Source organism: Mixophyes fleayi, chromosome 4 (assembly GCF_038048845.1).
Source record: "Mixophyes fleayi isolate aMixFle1 chromosome 4, aMixFle1.hap1, whole genome shotgun sequence".
Lineage (NCBI taxonomy): Eukaryota > Metazoa > Chordata > Amphibia > Anura > Limnodynastidae > Mixophyes > Mixophyes fleayi.
The window spans coordinates 13,718,176-13,730,744 of NC_134405.1; the positions used below are offsets into that span (position 1 = coordinate 13,718,176).

Genomic DNA, 12,569 nt, shown 5'->3' on the forward strand with positions numbered 1-12,569 from the left:
GGTGGCACTGAATGTTCTCACTACGGGTAGTAATAGTATGCGTATAGACAGGTTGATTGTAACTATTCTGAGACAAGGTGCCCCTCTGCTTGTACAGTATATGTATTTTGTGTGTGTTTTCAATTTTTGTCTTACTTTGAAACATTATTTTTTCATATTTGTTTCATTATAACATCTACATACTTTCCACTAGGTATATAGTGCTTTTAGGGCACTGACCCGCTGTCCTGAAACTCAGGACTCCTGTTCTGCCTGCCGGGAGATATGTCACACTTCTGTGAGCTGGCACTGTACACTTCTGTCGATAGTGTACGCAACAATGCACATTTTTTGCTGTAGGGGGGTGGTCTAGTGCTTAACACATTCGCACCCTTGACGGGGCACACAGAGTCATTATTATGGTCAACTATGGAGGGCGCCCCAAGAAATTGCTGTACCAGGGCCCAAAATTCTTGGCGCCTCTGCGTGCAAAAGAGTATGTGTACTTGTAAATCTATCACCAGTGGTGGGCACAGGTTGTTTTTTATTTATTGGAGTAATATAGATAAATTTAATAGAATCTATCATTCTATCCACCTTAAATTTCATTAGATATATTGTCACACATCGGGGTCTTGGCTGCACATACCACATCCGCTGCTGTCATATCACGGCTACCCGGGTCCCTCCTGGTCGCCTGCAGCATTCCTGTCCATCACATCTCCGTTTGTAACAAACACATACTGTTTGTTCTGCTGCATGGACACGGCCATCTCGGATGCAGTCAGGTGATCATTCCAGACCAACCAGATTCAGCAGCTGTGATCACATGAACTGTGCAGCCAATAGTTGTTTGGTACAGCCTATTTAACCCTGCTGCTGAGATCTGTTCATTGACAGAACAACACACTTCTCTCCTGAGGATAGTTCTAGGCTGCAGGTTCCAGTTCTCCTGCACTGTTCCTGATTCCCTGTGTTTACAAGTGATCATCTATGTGTACATCCTTTATTACCCGGAGTTCATCCTGCATTACCAACTACATATCACTTTGCAAGTATCCTGCATTCTAAAGTGCATATCATCTTCCAAGCATCCTGCATTACCTGGAGTTCATTATACTGCAAATACTTTGCACTTCCAAGCTGCTCATCTTCCGGCAATATTCTACATTCAGCAAGAGTGCTCACCTCAGTAAGAACTTTGCACCATCCAGTATCTATTCTGCAGCACCAGTGGCTTTCTCGGTATCACCTGTTTTGCTGCTATGGCTGGTTCTGAGTCTGTAGGGCTTATTTCCAGTTCTGTGTATCTGTCTGTGGGTTACAGGTTTGTGGCTGCCATGCAGTCCTGAGTTCGCCTTTCCATGTTACGGTTCTGAGTTCCTAGTCTCTGTCTTGAGTTCGCTGTTCTGAGTTTCCGTGTGTTTCCTCTCAGAGTTCTTATTAGTGAGTTCTAGTCCCATGTGCCTGGCTACAGGACTGGGATTGAGTTCCCATAAACAGTTCCAGTCAGTTATTGCACCGGATTCCAGTTCAGTACTCAGGTACACACTCCGGGCCTAAGACTCCAACTTTGCTTGTGCTATTCTGAGGACCCTAGATGAGCAGAGAGATCATCAAGGTCTCTAGGTTCTGTTTCAGTCCTGCTCCAGCTAAACCCAAGGGTCCTAAATCGGATTGAAAAATACAGACGTCCGTGACTCATGATTTATGTTATGTACTTACTATATTTATTCCTTAACTGTGACATCCTTAACCTGTCGCTAGAAAATCAAAGCTCATAAATCTCCTTTCTTATCTCTCTCTTCTGCTTCTATTAGCTGGTGATGTATCGCCAAATCTAAGTCCAACCACATCTCCCATACATGTCGTTATGATTCAAAAGACTATAGAGATCTAAAAAACCTAAAACACATCACCTGTCTCCCATAACTTTCAAATTCCTTTAAATGTACCCTATGGAGTACATGCTCTGCCTATGACAAACCATGTAATCCACAACCTCTTCCTCTCAAAGAACCTCCACCTTCTTGCTGTAACAGAAACATGGCTCATACAATCAGACACTGCCGTACATGCAGCTCTTTTACATTGTGGTCTCCACTTCACCCACACCTATAGGCCTGGAAGCAGACAAGGAGGTGGGGTTGGTCTACTCCTTTCCACACACTGCACATTCACAGTTCTACTGTATGTCCCATCACTCACATTCACATCTTTTGAAGTACATTCTACATTAATTTTCGTCCCATTCTCTCTGCGTATTGCTGTGAACTATTTTCCTTCTCCAACAATTTCTTGAACTTTTTTCTACCATACTCCCTCATTTATTATCTATTGACATCCTATACATAAACTTAAGTGATTTCAACATCCACATTTATTATCCACATTTTCCTTGTAATTCCAAACTTCTTTCTTAGCCTCTCCCAGTGGACTGACTCTTCTACTCATCAGGATGGCCACTTCTCTAGACTATGCTCAATTTCTAATGTTTATAATACTTCTATTATCACCCCTGCCAAATCTCCACCATGTCCTTTCCTCTGTGAAACTCTATCAAGCTTCCTCATATCCATAGAATTCTCAGTTCTATTAATTATCAACAACTCTCCACCGCTTGGCAACAAATCCTCCAATTTCTACATTTTCCTCTCCTCTGTTTGGGAATACAGCATCTTAGACCCTAGAATCACCCCTTGATCAACAGCTTCACTTTACATAAATATGTCAGCCACAGTACGTTAATGAAACACGATGGCTTCAAAAACTTTTGCAAAAGACTTTGGAGTACTTTGGAGTAAGGCTGGGTACACACTACAGAAATTTTCTCCCGATGTGTTATCTTTAACGATTTTAACAACGACTGAAAAAAAAAAAGTCCCGATCAGCATGCCGATTTATGTATACACACTATACGTTTTACAAGATTTACCCTCAGATCTGTGCTCTTCATCTGTCATAACCATTGGATGAAAAGATCATGACTCTGTAAACCCTATGGAGATCCTGATAGTGAGTGCGTACACACTGCAGAACTGGAACAACATCGTTCCATTGTTGAACAAGTTTTTTAGTCCGGTTTAAAAATCAATTTAAAACGATACGATGAGTGTATAGGGATTCCATATTGCATGTGGGTAACCACATCCTTTCATCCAGTTGTAAATCATTTAATCTTTTGGGGATAACAGATGTATCCTGTATGCACAATGGTAAGCTGGTTATATATTTTCTAAAATGGATGTTGATAATGGTACCGGCTTGTTCCAGTAACCCAACAATGCCAGGTATTATTGGCCTTCCTCGGGGGGATTTTTGGTAGCATGTAAAAGGTAGGAACCTTGGGATCTTCCACTTTCCGGAAATGTAATTCTGATTGTGTTATGGTTCCTTATCTAAATTCTCCTGTGATTAATTTCTCATACTGTTCCATAGAGTCTTTAGTAGCATAAAATATAAAAACTTTATAACAACAGCTATTTTTAAGTTGTTTAGAAGATTCTTTCTTGTATTCAGCCTGTGATCATGATGTTTCCACCCTTATATGAGGGTTTATTTGTACATCATTCCAAGTTTGTATTTCTTTAATGACTTTGGCTTCCTTAGATGTAAGGTTCCTTCTCATTTTTATTCCATCAGTTTTGATTTTCAATTTATCCCCGCCATTGGATACCAATAAGGCAAACATTTTAGTCTGAGGACAGTTAATTTCAGTTGGAAAAAATTCAGATTTCTTGTTACAGATTACTTTAGTATCGGGAGTTTGGTGTTTATCTTCTAATCGTCCTTCACTATGTAATTCCTCTAGAGTTTCTAAAGCCTTTAAATCTTCAACTGAGGAGAAGGGGAATCCCAATTGGCTGGTTGAGGCACTTACTTATATGATGTCTTTCATGTTCTTTCATGATGTCTTTCATGTTCATGTCTTACAGTCCCTTAGATTGTACGCTCCTCTGAGCAGGGCCACCTCTCCTCCTGTTTCCACCACTTCTAACTCTGCTCTCCAGCTACTTTGCCCTCCTCCTCGACTACCCTCCTCCCCCCGTCCCCTCTGGGGGTCTCACTGTCTTCCGCCCCCTCCTTCTTGGGCTCCGTTGTTTGCCAATCCTCCCTCCCCCTTTCCCCACCCTCTCTAGCTGTGCATTGAGCTTACTGAGTTACTGTGCTTACTGTTTACTGTACTGTGCTGTCTCACCTTGTATTGTAATTCGTTTTGTCCCTGTACGGCGCCACGGACACCTTGTGGCGCCCTATAAATAAAAATTAATAATAATAATGTTCAGGATCTAAAGTTGTATCTGAGTGCACATTTGAAGAATCTTTATGGGCATAGAATTAGGCTAACGCTAGTTTTCTTATCAATAACTACAAGTCTTTCTCCCAAAGAAAACAATCAAATCTTTTCTGTGTTATTCATATCTTATACTAAAATACATGTTACTTTATACAGCTAGAGACAATTTCTAATAAAAAAAACTAGGACATTTAGATTAAGCATTTGGCAAATTATTGCAATGTGCAGTGATGATTGGGAAATTAAAATGGCCTGGGAAAAAAAAACCTAAAAGGGGCCTCATGTAGGCAGGATCAGCATAAAGTGGGCAGAGTTAGCACACTGCTAGCCCTGGTCACAACAGGTGGTGCTGCCTATCATATCAACCCCAGCAGAAAAAGAGGAAGGAGAAAAGGGCCAATGTAGAAGATGAGGGAAGAGAATCTGTGGCGCAAGGGGGCAGTTGGGAGAAAAGGTGGGGAACAGATTGGACAGAGGGAGATATGCAAAGGGGGAGAAAGAGAAAGTAACAGGAACACATCATGTAGAGACAGAGATACTCAAAAAATGGGGAAGAGCGTAGGCAAAATAGGCAAAATTTAAAGATAAGTCAGAGTTTTTGCTTTTTATTGATTTCAATAATGCGACAACTGCACTCATGTAGTTCATGCATGTCTTTATTTCTGGGCATTTAGTCATGCACCTAACTTAATTCATATGATGTGAAAGAGCCTCCCTTCAGGTTATGTCACTAAAAAGTCCACGTAACTCCAACCCCTCCTAAATCAACATGCCCCACATATATAGCAAAGAGGGTGATATATGAAATCATCCCTGTAACATGAATATTGGGAGTTTGGATCATTTAAATGTTTTATAAAAAGACAAGACAGCCATCAGTTTCCTGTGACCCACATTATGTGAACACCATAGGATTTCCCCAATATGTAAATGAAAGGAGCCATCACAACCTCACTTAAACAAATGCCCTCAACTCTCTGTATCAAGAACGAAGATGAGTTGAGAGAGGTTCTTAGGAAATAGAAAGGAGATGAGTAATCTGTTCACCCAACCGGAGAATTTCTGGATCCACTGGATGTAATTTAACAATTAGAAAAATACAACCACTCAGAGCATTTAATTATTAACAGATATGGCACGTTAATAGGTGTTCAATTTAGACTGTAAGCTTCAATGGGGGCAGGGACTGATGTGAGTGAGTTCTCTGTACAGCGCTGCGGAATTAGTGGTGCTATATAAATAGATGATGATGATATATTCATAGTCTGATTTTGGATATTCTCACCCCTGTGCTGAGCCTATTTTTTCACTTTTTGGGTCAATCGAATCCCAACATGAGTATCAGTAATTTATTTATGTATTACCCACATATATTATTCCTTGAATTTTTTTAGAAGACGTTGAATTTTCAGAAAATACCAATAATTTAATATATCCTGTCACTGCAAAGAAAACCTACAGAAAAATGCCCACAAAAAGTGTTTGTTTTTATTGAAATTGCAGTAAGTGAACAAAAAGCAAATGTGTTGTTTTCTTTAAAAATAACCACCACCAGAAAATAGTTCCTAATTTGGCCTCGATTCACGTTTCTAAAGCAGTAAAAAGAGGGACTCTACACATAGGTTTTCAAAATAAAATCGGTGCTTGAAAATGATAATGCATTTACTTTTGCTAGTTTGCAATGGTCTTGGTTTAAATGGTTAAGGAATAATATAGATAGCCCATTTGTAAAAATAGATAACCTAGCACATCAAATTAAGTGAACACTGTGTTTATTAAAGCCAGTATGAAAGACATCTGGGCATTAGACCCAGATGTCTCTCATTAGGCCACCTCTTCCAATCTCTGGATTTCTTAACTCTTTCTGAAATGTAGTGTGTTATTGTCTGGCGATCATCAGAAATTAACTGTTAAGGGGGCACATCATATGAAAGAGAGGGCTTTACTCTATCAAATGAGGGCTTACCATAGTTTCTTGGAGCCAGGTTGGGTGTTACAAAACCCCTCCCACATACTGGGCTCCTTAATGTTTTCTGTAGTGTATGGAGTTAGTGTCTGGTGATCACCAAACAATATCTACTAAGGACCACATCATTTGAAAGAGTATGGCCCTGAATTTATTGAAGCCAGGATGAGGAGATCTTCTACCATCGCTGAACTACTTAATGATTTCTGTAGCTTAGGGGTTAATGTCCAGTGATCACACTTATAGTGACCTCCCCGCCTACCTACAATTTTTTTCTGTAGCGCAGTGGCTTAGCTCCATCCCCTCAGTGACATCATAGTGGACTGGAGCAATGATGTCCTCATTGTTCCGGTGGGGGACTTTAACTTCATTGGACTTCTTCACTCTAAGAAAGAGTGGCACTCATCCTTAATTCTTGTGCGTTATATGTGCAGAACCTTAGCGCTGCAAGTGCTAATTTAATAAATGTTAAGTTATTTTGTTTTCTCCAAACATTCTGCTTATTGAAGCCTCAAGTTTGTCTTAAATCATGAGTGAGAGGACATTGATATTGTATGTAATATGTGTCACATTTGTGTGTCTTTATTTCAGATGTATTTATGTCCCTATCAATGTGCTTTTCTGTAATAAGTGTGTCTGGAAGGTACAAAAGGCTTCCATATTGATGACCTAGATAATGGTGTCTAGTACAATAATTTATGAGTCAAGAGGATCCCTGAAGATGTCCCAGCCTCTGGTTTCATGGATGTCTTGAAAACAATCTTTGCAATCCTGGAACAAAGCCCAGGCAGCCACATTTTATTTGATAATGGTCACAGATCTCTGCGGCCAAGGGACTTACAATCAGACAGACTGTGTAATGTATTCTGTGATTACACGATTGTATCGTAAAAGAGGAAATAGCTGGACGCATCAGCCTGGACGGTACAGATTTTGACAGCCAAAGAGACCAAGATTTATTCTAGAATATGCGTCAACAGAGATGTTGGCTCCGGTCTCTAACAGACACTCTCAGGAACAAAAACATCCATTTCAAATGTGGATTACAAGTCCAATATAATGGCCTCCTTAAAAGACCCGGATCATCTAGATACATTTTGCGAAATCCTAGAACTAGACAAAGTATGTTTACCCGACAGGCTTACCTCCTATTCACAACTTGTTCCATCAGTAGTCTCCTATGCTCTGAAGTGGCGAACTGTTAGCCGCAACAAGGGTGGACAAAGGACCACATCTAGCCCCAACTCACCGGCAGGAACTCATTTGAACAAGTTTTTTCTTGCTAATAAGCTACACACTGAAACGGTCTCATATAACCTCCTCATGCAACACAAAGTAAATCCTGTTTTAAAATGTTCCTACATTTGTTAATGGAGGAGTTTATAGTTCAAACAGGTATTGTTTTTCTTGCTGTAGTTAGACATGTCAACTAGATGCACTGTATATATACCAAACACTGTAATTCCAAGGCTGATGACTTCTCTTAATACCTTGTATTCCTCTTCCACTATGACACTACCCATTATAGCCCTGAAGATCCCCCTTTAGTAACTCACCAAATGCTTCATTTTTGATGTGTGATACTCTCCATACAACAACTCAACATACCCTTCTTCACATTGATCTTGCAATACCATTTAGCTTGATTGATTTGCCCTTTCAACTTAATGACAACCGCACATCATTAATCCCCCCTGGGGGTAATTTATATACCTTTGAGACTTTGATCATGGGTCACTTAGTTGTTATTATTATCCTTTATTTATAAGGAGCCACAAAATTTCCACAGCTCTGTACAGAATTGAAACAGTAGACCATACAGGGTATAACAGAACAGAACAATAAACGAGTAATACCAAGACTCCAAAAAGCTTGAAGCATAGCTAGTGCAGTGAAGATGGACCATAAGAAGAGAGTCATAGAGAGATAGGAGGGAAGAGAGCCCTGCTTGTAAGAGCTTACAGGGTGGGAAAACAGACAGCAGGCACAAGAGGGAGTCATTGGAGGGGATCAAGCGCAAGAGGAGCGCGTAAAGATACGGGGAAGATAGAGGTGAGGAAATCAAGGATGGAGAGATGGTTAGGTGGATGGATGGATGGTAGGATTTGAGGACTAGGTGAGTTTTAAGTGCCCATTTCAAGTTGCACAGACAAAGGGAGAGCTGGATTGGCGGTTTGACAAAAGCCTTATACAAATTATAGATAGTTGATGCCATTGGTGAGTACATGTCCTTTAATGACAATGATGCAATTTACAAAACAACTATTTGGGAGGCAAACAATGTGTCCTATGAAGTTAGTGCATACAACTTAGTTCCTTCCTCAAAAACAAAAGAGCTTACTAATAGAAACCCTGGTTAAGATAAACGTACGAAACTTAGCACAAATAGAATCTCTCCAAAAACTTATATAGATTTAACTGAAGCTACAGCTGCCCTAAACAAATTACTAACTGACAACATTAAACTGTCATATCAGAAATGTCAGAACAGATACTATCAATGAGGCAATGAACCGAACAAATATACCAGACTAAATCTAATTGAATTCCCTAAACGACCAATCTTGCATCAACACATTTACAAATTAGAACTAGCTATAGCCTCCACACCAAATGGTAAAAGTCCAGATCGTGATGAATTCTTCATTAAATATTCTAAGACATTTAAAGAAAACCTAGACACTCCTGCTTTGTTAATATCCACTGATGCCAAAAAGGCATTTGACATGGTGAATTGGTAGTTTATGTAAGGTACATTTGAAGGCATAGGACTGTGTGCAACCCTGCCAAACAAAAATATTGGTTTATACAAAAACCCACTCCTTGTCTCCTTCCTTCACTAATTAATATGAACGGCACCAGATAATGATGAAAGGGGACAACCTGAAGTTTTTGTTATATCTATGGAGGTGCTGGCTAGGGCTATATGGAGCAACCTAGACAAAAATTGCATAGCTGTAGGGGACACAGAGTATAAATTCGCACGTAATATCACTGTCCCCAGGGCCAGATTAAGGGAATGGAGGCCCCTGGGCTAAGGGGGCCTCCATTCCCCCGTGAGGGCCCCCCCCCCCCCCACCCCGGCACTTACCTCCTTCTCCGGCGCGCTGTACGCTCTTTACTGAGGAGATCTCGTGAGAGTGAGACTCAAGAGATCTCCTCAGTAAGGAGACTACAGCGCGCCGGAGAAGGACCGCAGTGAAAATGCTCAGCAGCACTGATCGCGCCGGGGGCGCCCCCGACCGATCAATACTGCTGCTGATCACTTTCAAGGGCCCCCTGGATGCCATAGGCCCCTGGGTTGTAGCCCAGTTAGCCCTATGGTTAATCCGGCCCTGACTGTCCCTGATTCCACAATAAATTGGTCATCCCATTTTCATGGCATTCATACCACAATGTATCTGGGGATTACCCTAACCAAAACTGCATTGATTCTTTATAAATCTAACTCTACCACTGTGGCTGGATCATGTAGAAATAGCATATTGTAGAAATGTATTTCAATTAGTGGCGCAGGCGCCTCTGTATATCATTGCAAATGTACTGCTTTGTGGCATTAGAAATGTATTGATTTGAGGCTGTATGCAAAATTGGAGGAAGTTTGATTTTTGTAACTTTTCTAAAGGATGTGCCATGTTAATTAGACATTTTCATCTCAGTGACCAACACATCTTTTTAGCTTGAATGCACATAAGGGGGCCGTTCATTTTCTTGCCTGTGTAGTTTTTCATCCTGAGTCTGAGAACCTGTGTGAATAATGCAACCAGCAAGTAATTTAGGAAATCACAGATTGATGTGAATTTTGTTAAGTTAAACTGGGTTACCCCCATGCCAACACGTGTCAGAATCTGTATAAAAAGAGTCGTTTGTCCATGTAATGTATCATTCAGTCTGAACATTTGGATGATCACCAGTACCATTAACTGGTGTGTAAAAGTCCTTGTCAGGACTCTTGAGCAATAAAACATCACTGCTTGAAGATTCTGCCTGAGATTATTACCTGCTGTATCCTGTGACCAACAGATAAGAGCTTACACTCTAATCCGTTCTCCTGTGTTGAACCAAGCGTTTGTGTCAACAAACTGCCTGCTATCCAGCAGTCCTGATCCATAGTAAGCAGTCAGGAGGTACCAGTCAGCCCACAACAAAGAGGCACTGCAGCAGTTATACCAGCTACCCAGATATAAGTGGTTCTAGGCACCGAAAAGGAGGCTAGTGGTGGCAGCAGAATTCTCCTAGAACTATTGCGCAGTTGGCATTCGCAGCCGGCGAGTGTCTGGTAGAAAGGTGACACCAGTAGGAGTGGTCAGTAACAGTCGGTTACTGACAGTGAAAGCAAAATCAATATCATATAGATAAACACCCTTCACAGAGTGCTTTATTTACTCCAAATAATACCCGTCCAAATAGAGATTCTTTATAGACCCTTAGAGAGCCTTAGGAGACTTTGTTTGGGGAAGGGGTGAAGCCTATTTCAAACATGACCTCATACATAGACGTAGGACCAAAGGATGGGCCCAACTTCCCTGGTTTCAGGGCTACTACTACTATGCAACTGTTATGATTACCTCAGTGTTTGTCAATATAGTAAAATGAGTCAGTAGCTGGTGAAGAATGTAATAATTTATTGCAGGATAAACACTAGTAGCAAAACGAAATAGAATCCAAGAATGCAGGAGATAAACAATACTCAGTCCAGGTAATAAAAAACACAATCCGGGTGTGGATGGGTGAAAGGAAATAGTCTCCAAATTAATACTGGTTATGCAGGAACCCAGGAAACTCACGATGTGGATGATAAGACACCGGAAGGTAGCAGTTAAATGAAGCTGGGTAAATGCAGGAATGGTGATAATGAGTAGAGCCAGAGATGCACAGGAACAGAAACTGGAAATAGACAGTTAACACAGGACCAAGTTAACAACAATTAATAACCAGCAATGTGCAATGTTTGTGGTGGGTAAAAAAAAAAAAGCAGTGGGGCAGGTGCAGGTGATGATCAGGAAATGTTAACTTCTGCAGGTGAGGTGCAAAGTCTCTGCAGCGCTGTACAGAGAACACACTCACATCAGTCCCTGCCCAATTTGGGCTTACAGTCTAAATTCCATAGCATACACACACACACACACTGGTTAATTAGGGTTAATTTTGTTAGCAGTTAACCTACCAGTATGTTTTTGGAATGTGGGAGGAAACCGGAGCACCCGAAGGAATCCCACGCAAACACGGGGAGAACATACAAACTCCACACAGATAAGACCACGGTCGGGAATTGAACTCATGACCCCGGTGCTGTAAGGCAGAAGTGCTAACTGCTAAGTCACCTGCACTGGCTGGATAAAGATGACCTTGAAGAGTGACCGAGTCTGAACTAGTACCATGTTCACTGTCATCTTCCTGGACAGGTAAATTTGTGGTCTTGAAAGTGCTCTATCATCTATTTACGGTCACATCTGCCTGCATCCTTCCTGACAGATGTTCACACTTACTGACAAGGTATTGTTTTCTCTTTGCCTTTTCCCATATGTTCCTGTCACTCACTATTCATTGTGGATTAAAGAAGGACCCAGCTGCTGCAGATGGAACACCTCGAGGAGTGACCTGTCTAGACCAGTACAAAGTTCAACATCACCTTCCTGGACAGGCAAGTTTCGGGTTGTGAAAGTGCTCTATCATCTGTTTACTGTTGCATCTAAAAGAAAAATGTTGTCCGGCGCTCAGAAACAAACAGAATTTAAAAATCACTGTGTCAGCATAAACATAAAGGAGAATTTTGTGCACAATATAGCTATATTGGGGTTAAGCTCACCTGCCGGACGTCAAGGCATCTCCTGTAGGTGAGTCCCTAAGCTAGTGATACAAATTTACATTCAGGGTGTTCCATTTAAAACCTTCCCCTGAACCTCCATCTTATAAAGCCTGCAGCACCTTTGTAGGGAGTGGTCAACTGTTGCATCTGCCTGAAATGGATTGCAATGCAGTATACTACGCTAATTCATAGGAAAAAAAACTCTACTCTCTTATGCATACATGCCAACTCTCCTGGAATGTCTGGGAGATTCCCACATTCCGGGTAGGTCTCCCGGAATCCCGTGAGAGTTGGCGATTCTCCCACATTTGTCCACTTCACTAAATTAGAGCCGGCATGAACTGGTGGAGGGGACAGGGCTACGCAAATCGCGTCATTTTGGCCCCCCAGTGATGTAATGCTTTTTACCACTGTAAAAAGACCCCAAACAGGCAATATGTCACTGGGGCCAAAATGACTAGATTTGCAAAGCCCCACCCCTCCGTCCATACACTCCTCGTGCCCTCCAGGAACTCCCC

General features: G+C 41.3%; 1 protein-coding gene across 2 annotated transcripts in view; it reads right to left on the bottom strand.

Moving 5' to 3' along the window:
• LOC142151050 (uncharacterized) overlaps positions 1-12,569 on the bottom strand; it is a 60,127-nt gene that overhangs the window by 14,411 nt on the left and 33,147 nt on the right. The gene's annotated exons all lie outside the window — the stretch shown is intronic.